General features: G+C 32.4%; 1 pseudogene; it reads left to right on the top strand.

Annotated features, from left to right (window-relative positions):
* The first annotated feature begins 9,637 nt into the window (after window positions 1-9,637).
* Window positions 9,638-13,984, top strand: LOC147391010 (low affinity inorganic phosphate transporter 4 pseudogene; annotated as a pseudogene).
* The last annotated feature ends 2,208 nt before the right edge of the window (window positions 13,985-16,192 follow it).

The raw sequence follows: 16,192 nt of genomic DNA, 5'->3' as shown, positions 1-16,192 counted from the left end.
TAAGGTATTTTTTATTTAAAAAATAAATGCATGTTATTTAAAATTATTCAATTTTTCATATAACGATTGAAACTTAAAATGAGTTGCTTTTCTAAAAATTATTACTTTTAAGAAAGATAAATTTTTATTTTTGAAAAATATAATTAATTTGTATCTTAAGTATGACAAATTATAAGTAAGTTAACAATTTTATAGTATGTTAATTTTTTGAAAGGAAATTTTTTTTATAATGATTTAAAATACTTGTTGCTCATTTGATTCTTGAGAACTGGAACCGATGGGTAACCATGATTTTTGGTGATTTCGATTCTGGTTCCACTTATTTTGGAACCGGAACCGAACTATTATAATGGTTATGGTTCTAAGTTCTTTAGGAACCGAATCATGACTGAACCATTGACACCCCTACTTCTTGGGTTGATTTAGACCCACTCCAATTTTTGGTTAATTTTTTAGAGATCTCCGTGTTTTCAAATTGGTGACATACCCCTTGAACTCTATATTATATGGAAGACTAATAGAAAATAACATAGATGCATCATCTTCAACTTTTAGCAAAAACATCTTGATTTCTCCTAAAAGTCTGTCATCTTCAACCTCTGCGGTAAAATTTGTTTTATTCTCTCACAACTCCCCGCATATAGTCAGACCTTTTTCCCCCTCATATTGATAGCAGCCCCACCTCTCACCAAACCCCCTTACGAATGCCTCAAACCTCTTCCAGACTCTCTCTCTCTCACAGACCTTAGTCGAGTCAAATCACCAATTCGTTATTTTATGCATGCGTATGATGACATTTGCTTGATTCAATAATTAATTTGTGCATATGATATTATTTCACCAATTTAATAATTTATTCATGCTAAAGGTGAGATATTGATCGATTTGGTAATTATTCATGCTTGTGATAATATTTGACTAATTTAGTATTATTATTATTATTAATTTTTTTTTTTGCATATGACGATATTTGACCATTTTGAAAATTATCCATGCATGTGATGATATTCAATTAAGTCGATAATTTAATTATGCACATGATAATATTCGATCATTTTGGTAATTATTCATGCCCATGATGGAGTTTTAACCATTTTGGTAATTATTTGTACATGCAAATGGTGATGTTTTTTACTGTTTATGTAATTATTTATGCATGTGGAAATATTGATCAATTTGGAAATTATTCATCAATGTGGAAATTTTAACTAATTTGAAAATTATTTATGCATATGGCACTTTAATTGAATTTCATTATTATAAAACTTGCCACGTGAGCCTTTGGGCATTGGATGTGATTTGGGTTTTTTCAAATTGTTCTTTCTTTTCCTTACATGTGGAATTCGAGAAATTATGTGACATTTGAAGAAATCATAACTATGAGATTTGATTGATCGATTCGATATAAAGTGATAATGTTTCGATTGGCCGATTCAATACAAAATAATGATGATGATTGGATCTTAATTGACTTTAGTATTTGCTTGTTGATCATAAGATAGTTTTAGATCGTAGTAGAGACCGATCACCTCGATTGGGTAGGTACAGTGCCTAACACTTTCCAAATCCCATAAGACGACCCCTTGCCTATATCTCTTATCGTGGACCGCCCCAGATCCATTTAAAGTTATTTTTTGTTCCTAAACCTAAATTAGGTGGCGACTACCCATTTTTTAGAAAATCCTCTAATTTATCTAGATATTTTTTATTTCACTGTAAAAAGTGCCAAAATGATTTCAGACACACCCAAGGCTGAAGAAGAGTGTAAAAGGAATTAAAGAGAAGAGACGAATAGTGAAACACCAAGAGGAACACCACGAAAATCAAAGGTAAAATGAAGAAGACGAGCGCGCGAGTTTTGAACTTTGAAAAGGTACTACTGGTCCATATACCAAAAATAGGTAACAGTCGTGCAACCTTCCCCTTATTTTATATACAGGGCGAAGAAAATTGCCCCACCCATGTTATGAACATGGGAGAATCCAATCTCAGCCAACCCGTACACCATGTCCGTCAGTAAAAAATAATAATAATAATAATAAACAAAAATAAAAAATTAAATAATAATAATAATAATAATAATAATAATAATAGTTATAAATAACAAAGGAAAAAACTTTACAAAAAAATAAGAAATTAAAAAAAAAATCCATTTTAAATGGCACTTTAATTCTGATTTGTCGAAATACGACTAAAAACATCATAATTTCATAAATCATTCAACTTTCATCAAAATCATAAATCTCAAATGAGTTTCATGCCACGAGATTGAGGAATTCAAAGGCCTACCTTGTCAAACCCCGTGCTTGGGTGACCGGTTTCTACAAAATCCATCAATCCATTTAGTGTTTTCAAATTGAATTCTGATAAAAATTTTGGATCCACACAAAAGAGGGTCAGTCTATTCTTTGCACGCAATTCCTGCAAATAGGGGTTGTTGTAGACACCCCAACTTGCACGGGCCCACCTCAATAAAACCCATAAAATTGAACATTTTGCCGAATTTTCAATCAAGGGCCTAGTAGCCCAATTCTTGAATTTTCTCACTTTTGTTGCAATAAAATAAGCCCAAGGCTACTAGTTTTCCCATACACCCTAAGCCATCTAAGCTGTCAACATCCTTCTTAAAGTCCCTAATGAACCCAATTGGATTTTATCCATGGGTTTGGGTCAACCAATCAAACATTTTTACCTCATTTATCCCTCCCTAATCCAAAATGTCAAATCTTTTAGCCTAAAATTCATATCATTTTCTTTGACCTTTTTAACCCTAAAAGTTACCCCTCAACACCTATAAAAAAAACCCCTCCCCTTCTCAAAATCCTTATGTTCTCAAGTCTCCCTAAAAAATCTAAGCTCTATTCAACTCATCACTGAGCACTTCATTCACTTTCTCTCTATCTCTCTTTTTTTTTGTTTTTTTTGTTTTTTATCTTTTTTTTTTTTTGAAAAAAGGACTTAATATAAAATATTACATCAAGGACCTAAGAAGAAAAAGAAGGAAAGAAGAAAAAAATAAAGGCTTCAAAGTGGTTTTAGAGTAGACTTTTCATTTTTGTGCCTCCCTCTCTCCCTTCTCCATCTCCTTCTTCTATTTGTCCCTCTCCCTTCTATATTTTTGGTTTAGAAAGCCCCTAGGATGTAATGAACACCCTCCCCTAGCTTCAGTAGATCGGACTTCAGTTCAATCAAAAGTGTAGGGATTGAAACCCCTTTTCAAAATAAAATCTTATCATCTTTAATTCATACTCATAATTTGCACACACCATTGAAATCCTTTTGAAGCTATCGATAGTTTGGCCTTCCTCAATCTATGAGAGTGAGATCATAACCATAAGCTAACACTTCTCAAAATAATGTTCCCAAGGCAAGACATGTGTAAGGATCACCTCTTTCAATAAGATGATACCTATGATTTAAGTTGATATTAAATTCCTTATATTTAAGGGTACAAATCGTCGTTTACTCGACTTTTTCGTATTTCTTTTATTTTCTAAAAATAGCCACATATTCAAGGTTACTACCGAAGGTGAAGAGAGATGGGTGCCTAACACACTCTCATCTCTTTAATCGAACACTTACCTAGATTATAGGTAGATCAATGTGTTGAATCTGTACGAGAGTCACTATAAATGTTAAATTTTTAAAAACTAATTTTTTGGGTGACCATTCACACCTCTTTTCTAAAAAAGAATGGTGGCAACCCGAAACTCACATAGCGATGATTTTCGAACTTGAAATTCAAGTAACTACAAACGACAAAGGATAATGAATGCACTTTTCTCCATCCTCAATAATTCGTAATAATTTGAAAAAGGTCATCTAAAAGCTGATTCATAAATTCTACACCAAAAAAGTGAGGATACATTTACAAATTCTCGAGTGATGGATAATCAATTGAATCTTTTCAACAATAATATTATTATTACTAATAATATTTTACTTCCTTGTGGAATCCTAAGCACTGGATGTATAACTGTTTCTAAATCATAATACAAAATATAATAAGAATGCATCCACCAACAAAATCATATGATAAAAGTGCATCCATAAAAATATATAAATAAAAAACATCCACCAACAAAATCATAAAATTAACTAAAATGCGTCTACCGCCAATGTTTAATGCATAACTCATAATGTAAAAATGTTCATACCCAAAAAAAAAAAAAAAAAAGATGTAAGAAAGGTAATAATTCTCTTAAACAAGACTTTTTAGCCAAGACATTTGCTTTTCTACATCATCCAACACTAGACATGTTTCACGATACTTTCTCTATTTTATAAATATGTTGAGAGAAACATTATAAAAATGACTTCTCTTTTTCATATTCATCATTCCTTTCAATATTTTGATGTAATCGTGAATAGCTGGGCCATTGTTGGGTTCTTTTCCAAGTATAGTGATAAGGGACTGTACACTATACACTATTTTAAAGATCATGAAGATCCTTCTTTTTGCGACGCTTATTGGTTGATGAAATTCTGACAATTTCTAGATGATCTTGCGTATTTAGAGCAGTAGGCATGGCCATTTCCTCTTCCTTGTTTAATGCTTCTAAATTTGGTTCACTGTTATCCTCCAAATTTATGGATAAAATAAAATTCATGGGCAATCTATTTCGATGTGGATCCCATATAGTATTTCCCTTTGCAATTTCAATGTGGATCCCATCTAGTATTTCCCTCTGCTAACATGCACTCAAACTAGGTAACCAACTTCTTTACATTCATCAATGAATTTTGACAAAATTGTCTTGCTCTAGGGTACCTTTGTGACACATGAAATGTATGAGCCTAGTTAAAATATATCATCTACATTTTGTAAGTAGAATAGAAAAAAAATAGTTTTGAAATTTGCATTAATGAAATTGTCTTACTTATCATCCTGCCAATCAACGGTATCTATCTCAATATTGTATTCATGATTGGTGGTAATCGTAAATTTCACCAAAATACCATAGAACTTTTTTAGATAGTCTCATTCATTCTTTAGTTGTCGTTGAATCAAATTATATTTAGTAGTATTCTTTATCTCAGTAATTATCATTGTCCAACAATGGGTTTTCAAGCTACCTCCGACCTCCTACCTCGAATAACCTCTTCAATGCATAGGTTGATAAATAAATCCTTAAGCTCCTTAGTCTAATTTACTCTTTTTTCTTTAGGAGGCATATCTAATCAATAACCAATATTTTAAAACAAAGATTAAAAAAAGAAGGAATATCTAATCAATGAAACAAAGAAATATCTAATCAATAGAACAAAAGGAACAAAGGAGGCATATCTAACCAATGAATATATATAGTTCATATCTAACCAATGAATATATATGGTTCATATCTAATCAAAATAGCAAAGTCCACATAAATCCAAAGCACATAAACACAGAAAAAGCTTTCACTAAAGCAGAATTTTGTTCTCACCAAGTCAAGTTAATTGACCTTCATTCATCTAATATTTGCTTAAAAACTAAAAAGAAAAAACATAGATAAATAAATACAGAGTTCATAAGAATGAGAGAAGATATGGGGAAAGACCTCTAAAGATAGAAAAAAATATGCACCAAAATATTATTTTTTCTTAAAAAAAGAAAATTGAATCTAAAACTAGATAACATCAAGTCCCATCTAAGCATATGGTTTGTACTATATAAACTGACAGACTATTTTTTACTACTATAGACAAGTGGGTAGTGCCAGTAAATACTTGTAGAACCTAAACCTTGTCATCACCCAGTCAAGAATAATTGAATCTAACATTGGTGACTCGAGCACACCAGTTTTGAGCTCAATTTCTCTCCATCATGCTTGGATTGACAGAAGAGAAAAGAAGAAAGGTCAATATGTAAATAATTTGGCTAATCAAACTACCAAAGTACTGAACATTATCTGCAAAATTTCTCAAACTTTAACTAATTTCTCACTAATGTGTGATGGCTCGTTATATTAAATTAATCTATACATGCTTTCAAATAAACAAATTTATAACAAAAATTGTCTGATTTCTTACAAATTCAACAAGTTTCTCCAACCAATGTGAAATTCTAAGAAATAATAAAACTTTTGTCACAAAGTTGAATCCAAAGCTTTGGACATTGGTTCTTAGAATCAAAATGTTTAATTGGGTTTACCAAGTAGACAATGAACTTGAAATCATGAAAGATAGAAATCTAAAATCCTTGAAGTAAAGGTTCTCTAATCATCCACTCTATAATGCTATAAGCAGTAAGATGAAATAAACAAAAAACAAACACTTGATTAGAACAAATATTTATTGCCAATTGACGCGAAAGTGTATCTATAATCAGACTTGAAATGAACACTATTAATTTTTAGGCCAAGAAAGAATCACTTAATTTCTAATTAAATCAAAATCAATAAATTTAGTGACGTTTCGAATGGTGATTTTACCTTGTTTATAAAAGAGCAAGAAGGGATGCATCGATGATGACGCCTAAATCTCATCTCAAGACAAAGAAGTTCTCTGTTGTACAAAATTCCTCTTTGTGAATCTATAAACTAAACTATTGATGAATATTTTAGATCTGCCATCTTCAATCTCTACAGTAAAAAAATTTAAAAAATAAAAAAACAAAAACAAAAACAAAAATACACTTGCTTGAGATTCAAGATGTTACCTCAGAACAACAAACAAAATGAGATTTTTTTAAAGGGGAAATTATCAAAAAAACAACCCAAAAAACAATTGATTTGCAAAAAGAACCAAATTTTTAAAAATTGTTCAATGGGAACCTTTTTCGACCATTTAATGGTCGAAAATAATTTTCTCTCTCCTCTCGTTCATTTTTAGTAATAAAAAGGGTCAAAATTTTCTCTCTCCAATCAAGATCAATATCATACCCTCACAATCGTTGATTAAGATCAAGATCTTGATCTTAATCAACGTGATCGTGATCAAGATCTTGATCGTGATCATGAGATATTGATCTTGATTGGAGAGAGAATATTGAAGAGAGAAAATTATTTTCGACCGTTAAACAGTCGAAAAAGGTTCTCATCAACAATTTTTAAAAAATTTGATTCTTTTTACATATTAAATTTTTTTTTTTTTTTTGGGTTTTTTTTTTAATAATTTCCCCTTTCTTAAAATTTTTGGAAATGAGGGATTATATAGAAAAATAATGAATTGACAATAATCAGACCCTTGTCTGAATCTATTTTTTATCGGATCTTAATAGTAGGATCCAAATCCATTCTAGAAGCAATTGGATTGGGTCTGGATCATATCAAATCTGAAATATAAATAAACTTCATATATTTAAACAAAATATATAATTTCTTACATTCTATCCTATCGAGACATATTTGATTCAAAAGCAATCAGATAAGTTATCATGTATATTGGATCCTTGTTAAAACCCAAATCCTCAATCCAATTCTGAAATTATTGATCAAATGAATCATATTTTGGGTTTTATTTGATCATTGACAACCCTATTATACACCTGCAAAACCATTTATGGGAATGTTGTAAAATTACAGAAAGATCCTTATATACTTCATAAATTGAAAAATCCTTACAAAATTAAAATTACTGGTTGAGGTAAGGACATGAAATCTATTATGGACGTCACGCGATATATGTGAATCTTATCACTGGGAGGAATCACCATGAGATGTTGATCTTAATTGATAGAATTTATATTGTTGCTAAGATAACTATATAATTAAAATATATATATTAAAGGGAATAACATAAAATTTTCTATAATTATTTCATATTTAAATGAAAATGTCTATAATACCGTTATATATACTAACTTTTTCATAAAACACTTATTGTTATTAAATTATTATTTTTGAAAATTTTGAACATATGTTTTTATTTTTATTTTTTGAGATTGAGCTGATTCGAATGACTCAAAACCCTTACTAATCGATTCAAATAGATTTGATAAATATATTTACAATAAATTGTTTATTTATCTATTGTAAACTAGACTAATATATGCCACAACACAAAAATCTCATCTACATATAAAACATTTAAACTCTTAATATATTTAATGAAAAAAAAATATACTAAAATTGAATAAATCAACCAACTTCTCATAAATCATCAGAATTTTCCAAAGTGAAAATTGACTTGGGTTTTAAATGAGTCATTAAGGTGGCCGATTAATACATACAATCTTCTTTGATGTAATGATTCCTCTTAGATCAAGATGATTTGATTGGTTCAATTGTCTCAGTTTGGTCGAGATATAAAATCATGATCGTGAATTATAATATATGAATTTTTGAAAGTAATTAATCAATATAATAATAAAAACATAATGGGTATCTCTAGATGCAAAAACTTGCACTACCTTGAGATCTATGACGATACCTCGCAATCTCCTCTCCTCATTCTCCTGGGTGTGCCTACAACAACACCTCTCCTATGCTTAAGTTAGAAGTTTAATACAAAAATAGTGTAAAAATTTAAAAAGGGGAGAATTCATACATTTTAGTACTTCTATCTATCTATTTATAAAGATGAAACCCTAGGATCCCTTTAGATCACATTATCGATTTGACCCTTATTCGATTTAAAAGGCAGATCTTCATTGGTGATTTAGAATGTATCTAGTAAATATTTGATTCCCATACATTCTCCCTTTTTGAAACTTTTCCTAATAAGAATTTTAACCCTTTTTTTTATCTAATCCCTGATTTTCTACAACTGAGACCCGAACCCATGGTTAGTTTGTGATCGAGCCGTCTCCATACAGAAATCGAATCCCTAGGTGCCACATGTCGTCCCTTGGTACCTAGCGAGAAATATCATCCACAATATCCCTCTAAATAATGGACCAGACCCATATCAAGGCTTTACCCAATCCATGGACTATGGTCTTGTCAAAGGGAGTCTCAGAGCACGTGCAACACATGCACATCACACACACCTGTAAGTGAGGTTGCATCCTGCATCCTCGTGGGTAGCCACTGAGGAATTAATGCTCGTATTTGGTATCAAACTCACGACCTACGAGCATTAATCATTTATCTGTCCGAAATTGCCATTGAGCTAACCCCACAAAGGTTCATTGTCATTATCCTTATTATTATATATAAAATAACCAATGAGAATAGGGAACAACTCAAGGACAAACAACATTTAATTTGGCTGTTATTGCCTTTACAAGAAGAGTCACGATCCAGAATAGTGTCCCGTTCCTATAGCAATGTATAGTGTCTACGTGACACATTTTAATTGAAGATTAAACACGTCGGGTTGCATGCCACGTCAAAAACGGCTTGGTTAGGAGCGATGTATTTTAAACTCCAACAAAAACATGCCACATAGACATCGTTCCTATTCCATAGGAACAGGATTCCTTGATCCTTGTTCCTGATTCTTATAAGAAACCTTTCTCTTGATCCTTAGCCAACCCTTACTCAAAACAAAACATAAAATACATTATAAAATCAAACAACAAAAACAAAGGGGACAAAAGTTATTTAAATCATAATATCCCCAAAACAATCAAAACCCAAAAGGAATATCCTCTAGATTTCCTTTTCTTTGCTTATTCCCACTCTTGTAAACATAGATAAAAGCGTACCTTTTATAATTGTTGATTCTTTTAAAACATAGATCAAAACGCCAATTTTATAGTGTTCCTCCAAAAATGTTACCATTGAAGTGCACTTATGCAACACCACCCCCAAGCAACCAAACCAATGGCAACATCAAGCCTTGCCTTGCCGTGCTCAGTGCCCTCGATAGTGCCTGTACCCAATGGTACCATGTTACAGCAATCATAATCGCTGGTATGGGTTTTTTCACCAATACCTATGACCTCTTCTGCATTACCACTATCTCTAAGCTCTTAGGCCGCATATACTATTATGAAGAGAATTCAAATAAGCCCGGCAAACTCCCCCATAATGTCAACAACGTTGTCGTGGGGGTTGCGCTTTTTGGGATGTTCGTGGGTCAACTTATCTTTGGTTGGCTCAGGGACAAGCTTGGGCGGAAAAAAATTAATGGGATGACCCTTATTCTTATGGTCATTTATGCTATATGTTGTGGCCTTTCCTTCAGTTCCACCCTAACATCTGTAATTGGGACTCTTTGTTTCTTCCGATTTTGGCTTGGATTCTTCGCCATGCAGGGTGTCGGTATAATTGCGGCTGGGTTAGTTTCCATGACCCTTTCAGCAATTTTCCCCAAGTATTATCCGGCACCAACATATAATAATGATCACAAGCTCTCAACGCCACCCGAGGCAGATTTTCTTTGGAGGATTGTTCTTATGCTTGGGGCATTGCCTGCACTGTTAACATATTGTTGGCAAATGAAGAAGCCCGAGACTGGTCAATACACATATAGAGGGAAATGCTAAACAAGCAGCAGCCGGCCAAGAAAAATTAGCACAATTTAAATCCCTCAACGACTACTCGTTACTCTCTAATGAGTTCTTTCGTCGACATAGGCAACATCATATCGGTACTATGTTCACTTCGTTCTTGTGGGATATAGCATTCTATAGCCAAAATCTTATCCAAAAGGATATATTCCCCACGATCGGTCTTGTAAGGCCTGCCCACAAAGTTAGTGCCATTAGAGAAATGTTCAAGACCGTGTGTGCCATGTTCGTGATTGCTACGTTTGCCACGGTCCCAGGGTACTGGTTCACGGTTTTCTTCATTGAACATATCAGTCGCTTCTACATCCAACTTGTCGGCGTCTTCATGATGTCTTTCTTCATGTTGATTATAGGGTTGAAATACCAATACTTAAAGGAGGAAAATCATTGGCTATTTGAAATTTTATATGGGCTAACGTTTTTCTTTGCAAATTTTGGACAAAACAGTACCACATTCATTCTCCCCACGGAATTGTTTCCGACACGAATGAGATCAACATGTCATGCTTTGCGTGCCACGGCAGGGAAGGCAGGGGCCATGATTGGGGCATTTGTGGTGCAAACTTACACATTGGTTGGAAGAACAGGGCCAATCAAGCATGCAATGATGGTTTTGGCATTTACAAGCATGCTTGGGTTCTTCTGTACATTCTTAGTGACCTAATCTAAACGACGGTCATTGGAAGAGATATCAGGAGAGGATGGTGGCAATGGTAGTGTAGGAGGGAATGCAACCGAGATGTCCGATCAATGGGTAGGTCGGCCAGTGTGGGAGAAGGGATACAGTGTGATCATTGTAGATGCTAAATTTCAATCTACTTCGAGATGCTCTTCCTTCCTTTCATAGCCCGCTTGGACCTGCAAATGAGTCCACTCCGACGATCAAGTTAGAAACTGTATTATTTTCTTTTTGTATCTTTTTTATCTTTTTAGAGAAAAGAAGAAAAAAGATTCCTACTCATGAGTCGTTCCCTCCCTTTATAGGAGTCTTCTATCATTGTTCTCCGAGCCCCTCCCCTGAGGTGACTCAGATTAGTTGACTTACTCTCTGGTTTGTCAATTGCAGGGGTGGTTGTAACTACTCTGACAATCCTGGAATAATCAGAAGTGATCTGTTACAATATGGGTTGTCATATCAGTCAATCGATGGTACATCTGTTAGATCCGTCTTATCGACCTATATTAATTTTCGATATCTATAGAGCCTTTCCTCCAAGCTACTTGACGGGTTGGCGACGCACATACGAGCTGCATGTTCGTGCATCCGAGAATATCCCACCAGTATACAAATGCTTGTTATCCGAGCTACTTGATGGGTCTGTGGCGTCCGTTAGAGCTATGTGTCTATGCATCCGAGAATTTCCCTCCACAATCGTTAACAGTAGGTACTTCTAAATAAGAGGCATGGCTGCTTAAGGTTGTATTAATATATCAAGTCAACTCAGATGAATGGGCTTGAAAATGTGTCGAGTCGGATCAATAACTAAATACCAACATATTCGTCCTCAGGGGCAGATTCAGAGATTTTACTTGCGGGGCTGAATTAATAGTATGACAATGAAATTAAAAAATTATAAATACGAAGTTAATTTTATAAAATCAATTTTCTATATTAAAATACAATGACTTAAAAGAAAAATCTTTAAAAAGGAGAAAGTATGATTTATTGACTTTTTGCAATTCAAACTCTCAAAAGTGAAGAAGTGGAGAAGACGAAGCAAGTACAAATCCTAATAATTAGTCTTTTGCCATTTTGACCCTAATAATAATTATGTTTAAAAAAGACCCAAAATTGTCAAGTAAAGTTGGCTAGACTGTTTGAGTTTTAAAATTATGATTGTTGAAGCTTATGACAGGTCGGTGAAACTGTGAAAGAGTTTTTCTTTACTAAAATTTTATATATAAAATAGTAAGTCTTACTAACTTAGTAAGATTTCAAATCACATTGAGTAATTGAGTTCACCTTGTGGCATTCTAAAACATGGTCCGATGCCACGGGGATGTAGAGGGCAAAATTCTATAAATTTTAATAATAATAATAATAATAATAATAATAATAATAATAATAATAAATCTTAAAAAGATAATTTTTCAATGTTAAATTTTAATTTTGAATGTGGGAATTCAATAATCGCCCATTTTCAAAACCTAAGATCAAGACTCCCCCAAAAAAAATGAAATTTTAAAATTTTCTTTTGGAACTGAATTTTTCACAAAATCTAGAGGATTGTGGTGTTGAATTGCCAATTTCATAATTCATTTGCATTCAATTACCTTTAGAAAGATTTGAAATCTTAATAAGTAAATAAAGTATTTCTCTATATAAAAAATATGAGAGATTTAGCCGATAGATCTTTAAAACATATGTTTTAAAACATATCCAAAGACAACAAAAATCTCTTAAAAGCTAGTGATGGGTGAAGCTTTAAAACATATCCAAAGACAACAAAAATCTCTTAAAAGATTCACCCATCACTGGGAACCGTTGCACTCGGGTTGACAAGTTGACCGATCAAGCGAGTTCGAAATTTGGTGTCTACAGATGCCCTTCTTTAGTAGTGGATAGGGGCATTATCTATTTTTTATGATAGATGTGAGGATTTGAATGTCAAAATTAAAGACATAATATTTTTTTCGCTTGATTTCTCGACTAGTCATATTACAACAAAAATGATTTTTTATGGCGTGTTTTAAAATGCCATTGATATTTCAAAATTTATAACAAAAATTACTACCTAATTGGGGGTGAATAGGTTTTTTGACAAATCAAGTATGTTAAAAAAATTTAATCAAGCAATAACAAAATTAAACAATCAAATTTGTAGAAACAACATACAGTAGTAGACTTCAGAGAAATTTGAACCACATAAGAGCCACATATTTATAGTGATTCGGTGACCTTGGTCCCTACTCCACTCTCAAAAAATTCAAAATCTTGAGTTGATGTTTTTTTATTCAATGCTTTTGGATTACAACCGCTTACACAGAAAAACGACCACACCGCCACAATACTCTGTTGGGGACTTTCACCGAAGCTGTTCTAAGACTTCACAACAAGAAATCTCAGTGGAGAATAACAAATAGAATAATTTTCTTTCTTTCTTTAATTTAAAATATTACCAAGAAAATGATCAGAGAAGAAGAAAGAAGATATGAAAAACTCAGAGGTTATCTCTTAGATCTGAAAATATTTTACTTTTCCTTTTGCTTGATGAAAAACTCTTAGAGGTATCTCTTATTTATAAAAGAGAATGAGAGATAAGTTTTGAATGATAAACCCTAACAAACTATGATAGACTTTGAAGAAGTCAACAAGTTTGAAAAAACCAAAATATCAGATTTATCTCAAAAAATATGTTCGTTTGAAATAGATTTTGAAAAGTTTGCAAGACTACTTCTTAATGCTCAGTCGACCGAGTGACCAAACTCAATAGCTTTGGGACTTTCAGGTTCAGTCAAGCGAATGGTCTGGATCGCCCGAGTGAACAAATAAAGAGGTTCTCAAGTTTGGGGTTTGGTCGACCAAATATGTTCAATCGCCCGGGAGAAAAGAAAAAAAAAACTCAATTACAGGTTCGATCAACCACACATGGGTCGGTCGAATGACAAAAAACACTCACACACTAACATGAATTTCTTCAATCTATTTTTGATAGGTGTTGAACTTGATCTTGTCCTGTGATGCTTCTAAAACACTAACACAAAAGTCCATGTCAAATCTCGAGGTAGTAAGTGGCACCTTGAAATTTTGTCATAATTTTTTATAGTTATGTTAGCATTCTAAAGCAATCAAATACTTGCTTCACCTGATAAACGATATAAATAATACCCTATATATTTACATAAATAGAAAAGCAGCGGAATTCTATATACATATACTAACATAAGGTAGATTAGAGTACGGAATAAGTAAATAATATAACCATATGATCCTCACTAGCTTGTTTTATACTAGCCTCGTCAAATGCTGGATCTAAAATTAAAAAAACGATAAGGAAAGGGTGAGTAATACAGGTTACCTAATAGGTAAACAAACAATTCTGACTAGTAACCTCTCCTAGCATGAACGAGTAAGCATTATAAATCATTTCAATACATTTAAAGTTTTACAGAATAAATTACAATTAACTAGTACATATAGTTAGGGATGAGCAAGAAAATAGTTAAAATCCACATTTAATCAATCAACGGTATTCATACTGTATCATTTTCTTTTTATACAATTTTAATTTATAAACTTCAAACAATAAACATGTTTTTGATATTATAATTCAAAATAATACAACAGATACATAATACATAATGGTAGAGTAGTGGAATTTGAGAGTTGGGATTCTGTAATTGGATAACTCCTAATTAGGACATCATGTTCTAATACTTCACCGTTGTGAAATTCTACCGTTAGTTCCTGATTTTGTGACCAATCGTTGCAATTTACCACACTTGGGTAACCATTTATTCGACTCAGATTGACCATTTGACTTGACCATAATAGATAGGTCTCTTCTTGACATGTCAGAATATTCAACTACTTTAAACTACTAGTAATTATTGACTAATCATTTTCGTCTATTCCTATCAGGCGTGCATGTGATTCCCATTATACATTTCCACTCATGTACGACCACCTTTACATTACACGTTCACTGAAAAAGGTAGAAAAAAAAAACCTAGATTCTAGTTGTGACGTCATTCTCATATGCGTCCCATGCCGCATATAAGCCTGGGTATTCCTTTCGTACATCCTATTATAGTATATCACTTCTGATGATATAATAGATTATCCCTTCAAGTATTCGCAAACTCATTAACAATTCACAAAATAGATACATATATATCATTTTTTCTTTGAAAAAAAAATTAACATTTCAAAGTTGAGAATAAATATCCAGTTTCCTACCAAGCAACTATACCTACCCGGGTTAAATTAAATAACAGTACAGTATGGTGCACTTTTGCATAAATTTAAACAGCGCCTCGCGCTAATAGAAAGTAAATAAACATGCAAGTCACATCATGACAACAAAAAGTAAATTAACTCTAGATATTCGTTAATCAAGCCACATATATCACAAGAATGTAAAATGCAGATATCACTCATCAGGTGTGATGCTAACATTTTACTATTTCAACCCATTTTTAGTATTAGTATTTTTTGAACTTTTCAAAAACACCAGTCTTTTTTTTTATATTTATTAAATCAATGTAAATTTATTTATTATCAAATCATTTTTCAAAATTTAAAATTTATTGTATCATTTAAATTAAAAAACTATAAAAATTGGATCAAAATGAGGTCTTAACAGTGGTACAGGACCGAACTTGCGAAATTCACAGGGTTCTTTAATAAAATGCCTCACCCACATATAAATTGTTATAAAACACAATTAAACACATCAAACACATATTTTTCATAATTTGAAATAAACGAAAAAAATCATACGTTTTGAAATATAATCGAAAGATTGATAAAAATTCTCAATGCATTTTTAAAATCTACGATCACTAATAAGAATCATATGCCTCCTACCTATCGTTAGTTGTTAGAACAAAAAACATGCACGGAAATCGTGATAAACAATGCAGAAATCGAGATAAATCAAACTTGGATGCTACCGATTGTTGAAACGAATCCAGTGATTTCGAAGATCTCGACGATAGCATCATTTTTTCCTTCAAAGTAAGTTTGAAATAAGATCAAGCTCTTGAATCATGACTAATTGTAAATAATAAGCATTGGCATACCAAGTACTTTACATTTTGAAATTTGGGCAGTTTTAACCATCTCACCATCAAATTGTCCAAATAGGTGTT

Source organism: Akebia trifoliata, chromosome 11 (assembly GCF_017979445.1).
Source record: "Akebia trifoliata isolate Shusen 1 chromosome 11, ASM1797944v1, whole genome shotgun sequence".
NCBI lineage: Eukaryota > Viridiplantae > Streptophyta > Magnoliopsida > Ranunculales > Lardizabalaceae > Akebia > Akebia trifoliata.
Note: the sequence above shows the minus strand (reverse complement) of the source record. Positions and strands in the feature narration are given on the sequence as shown.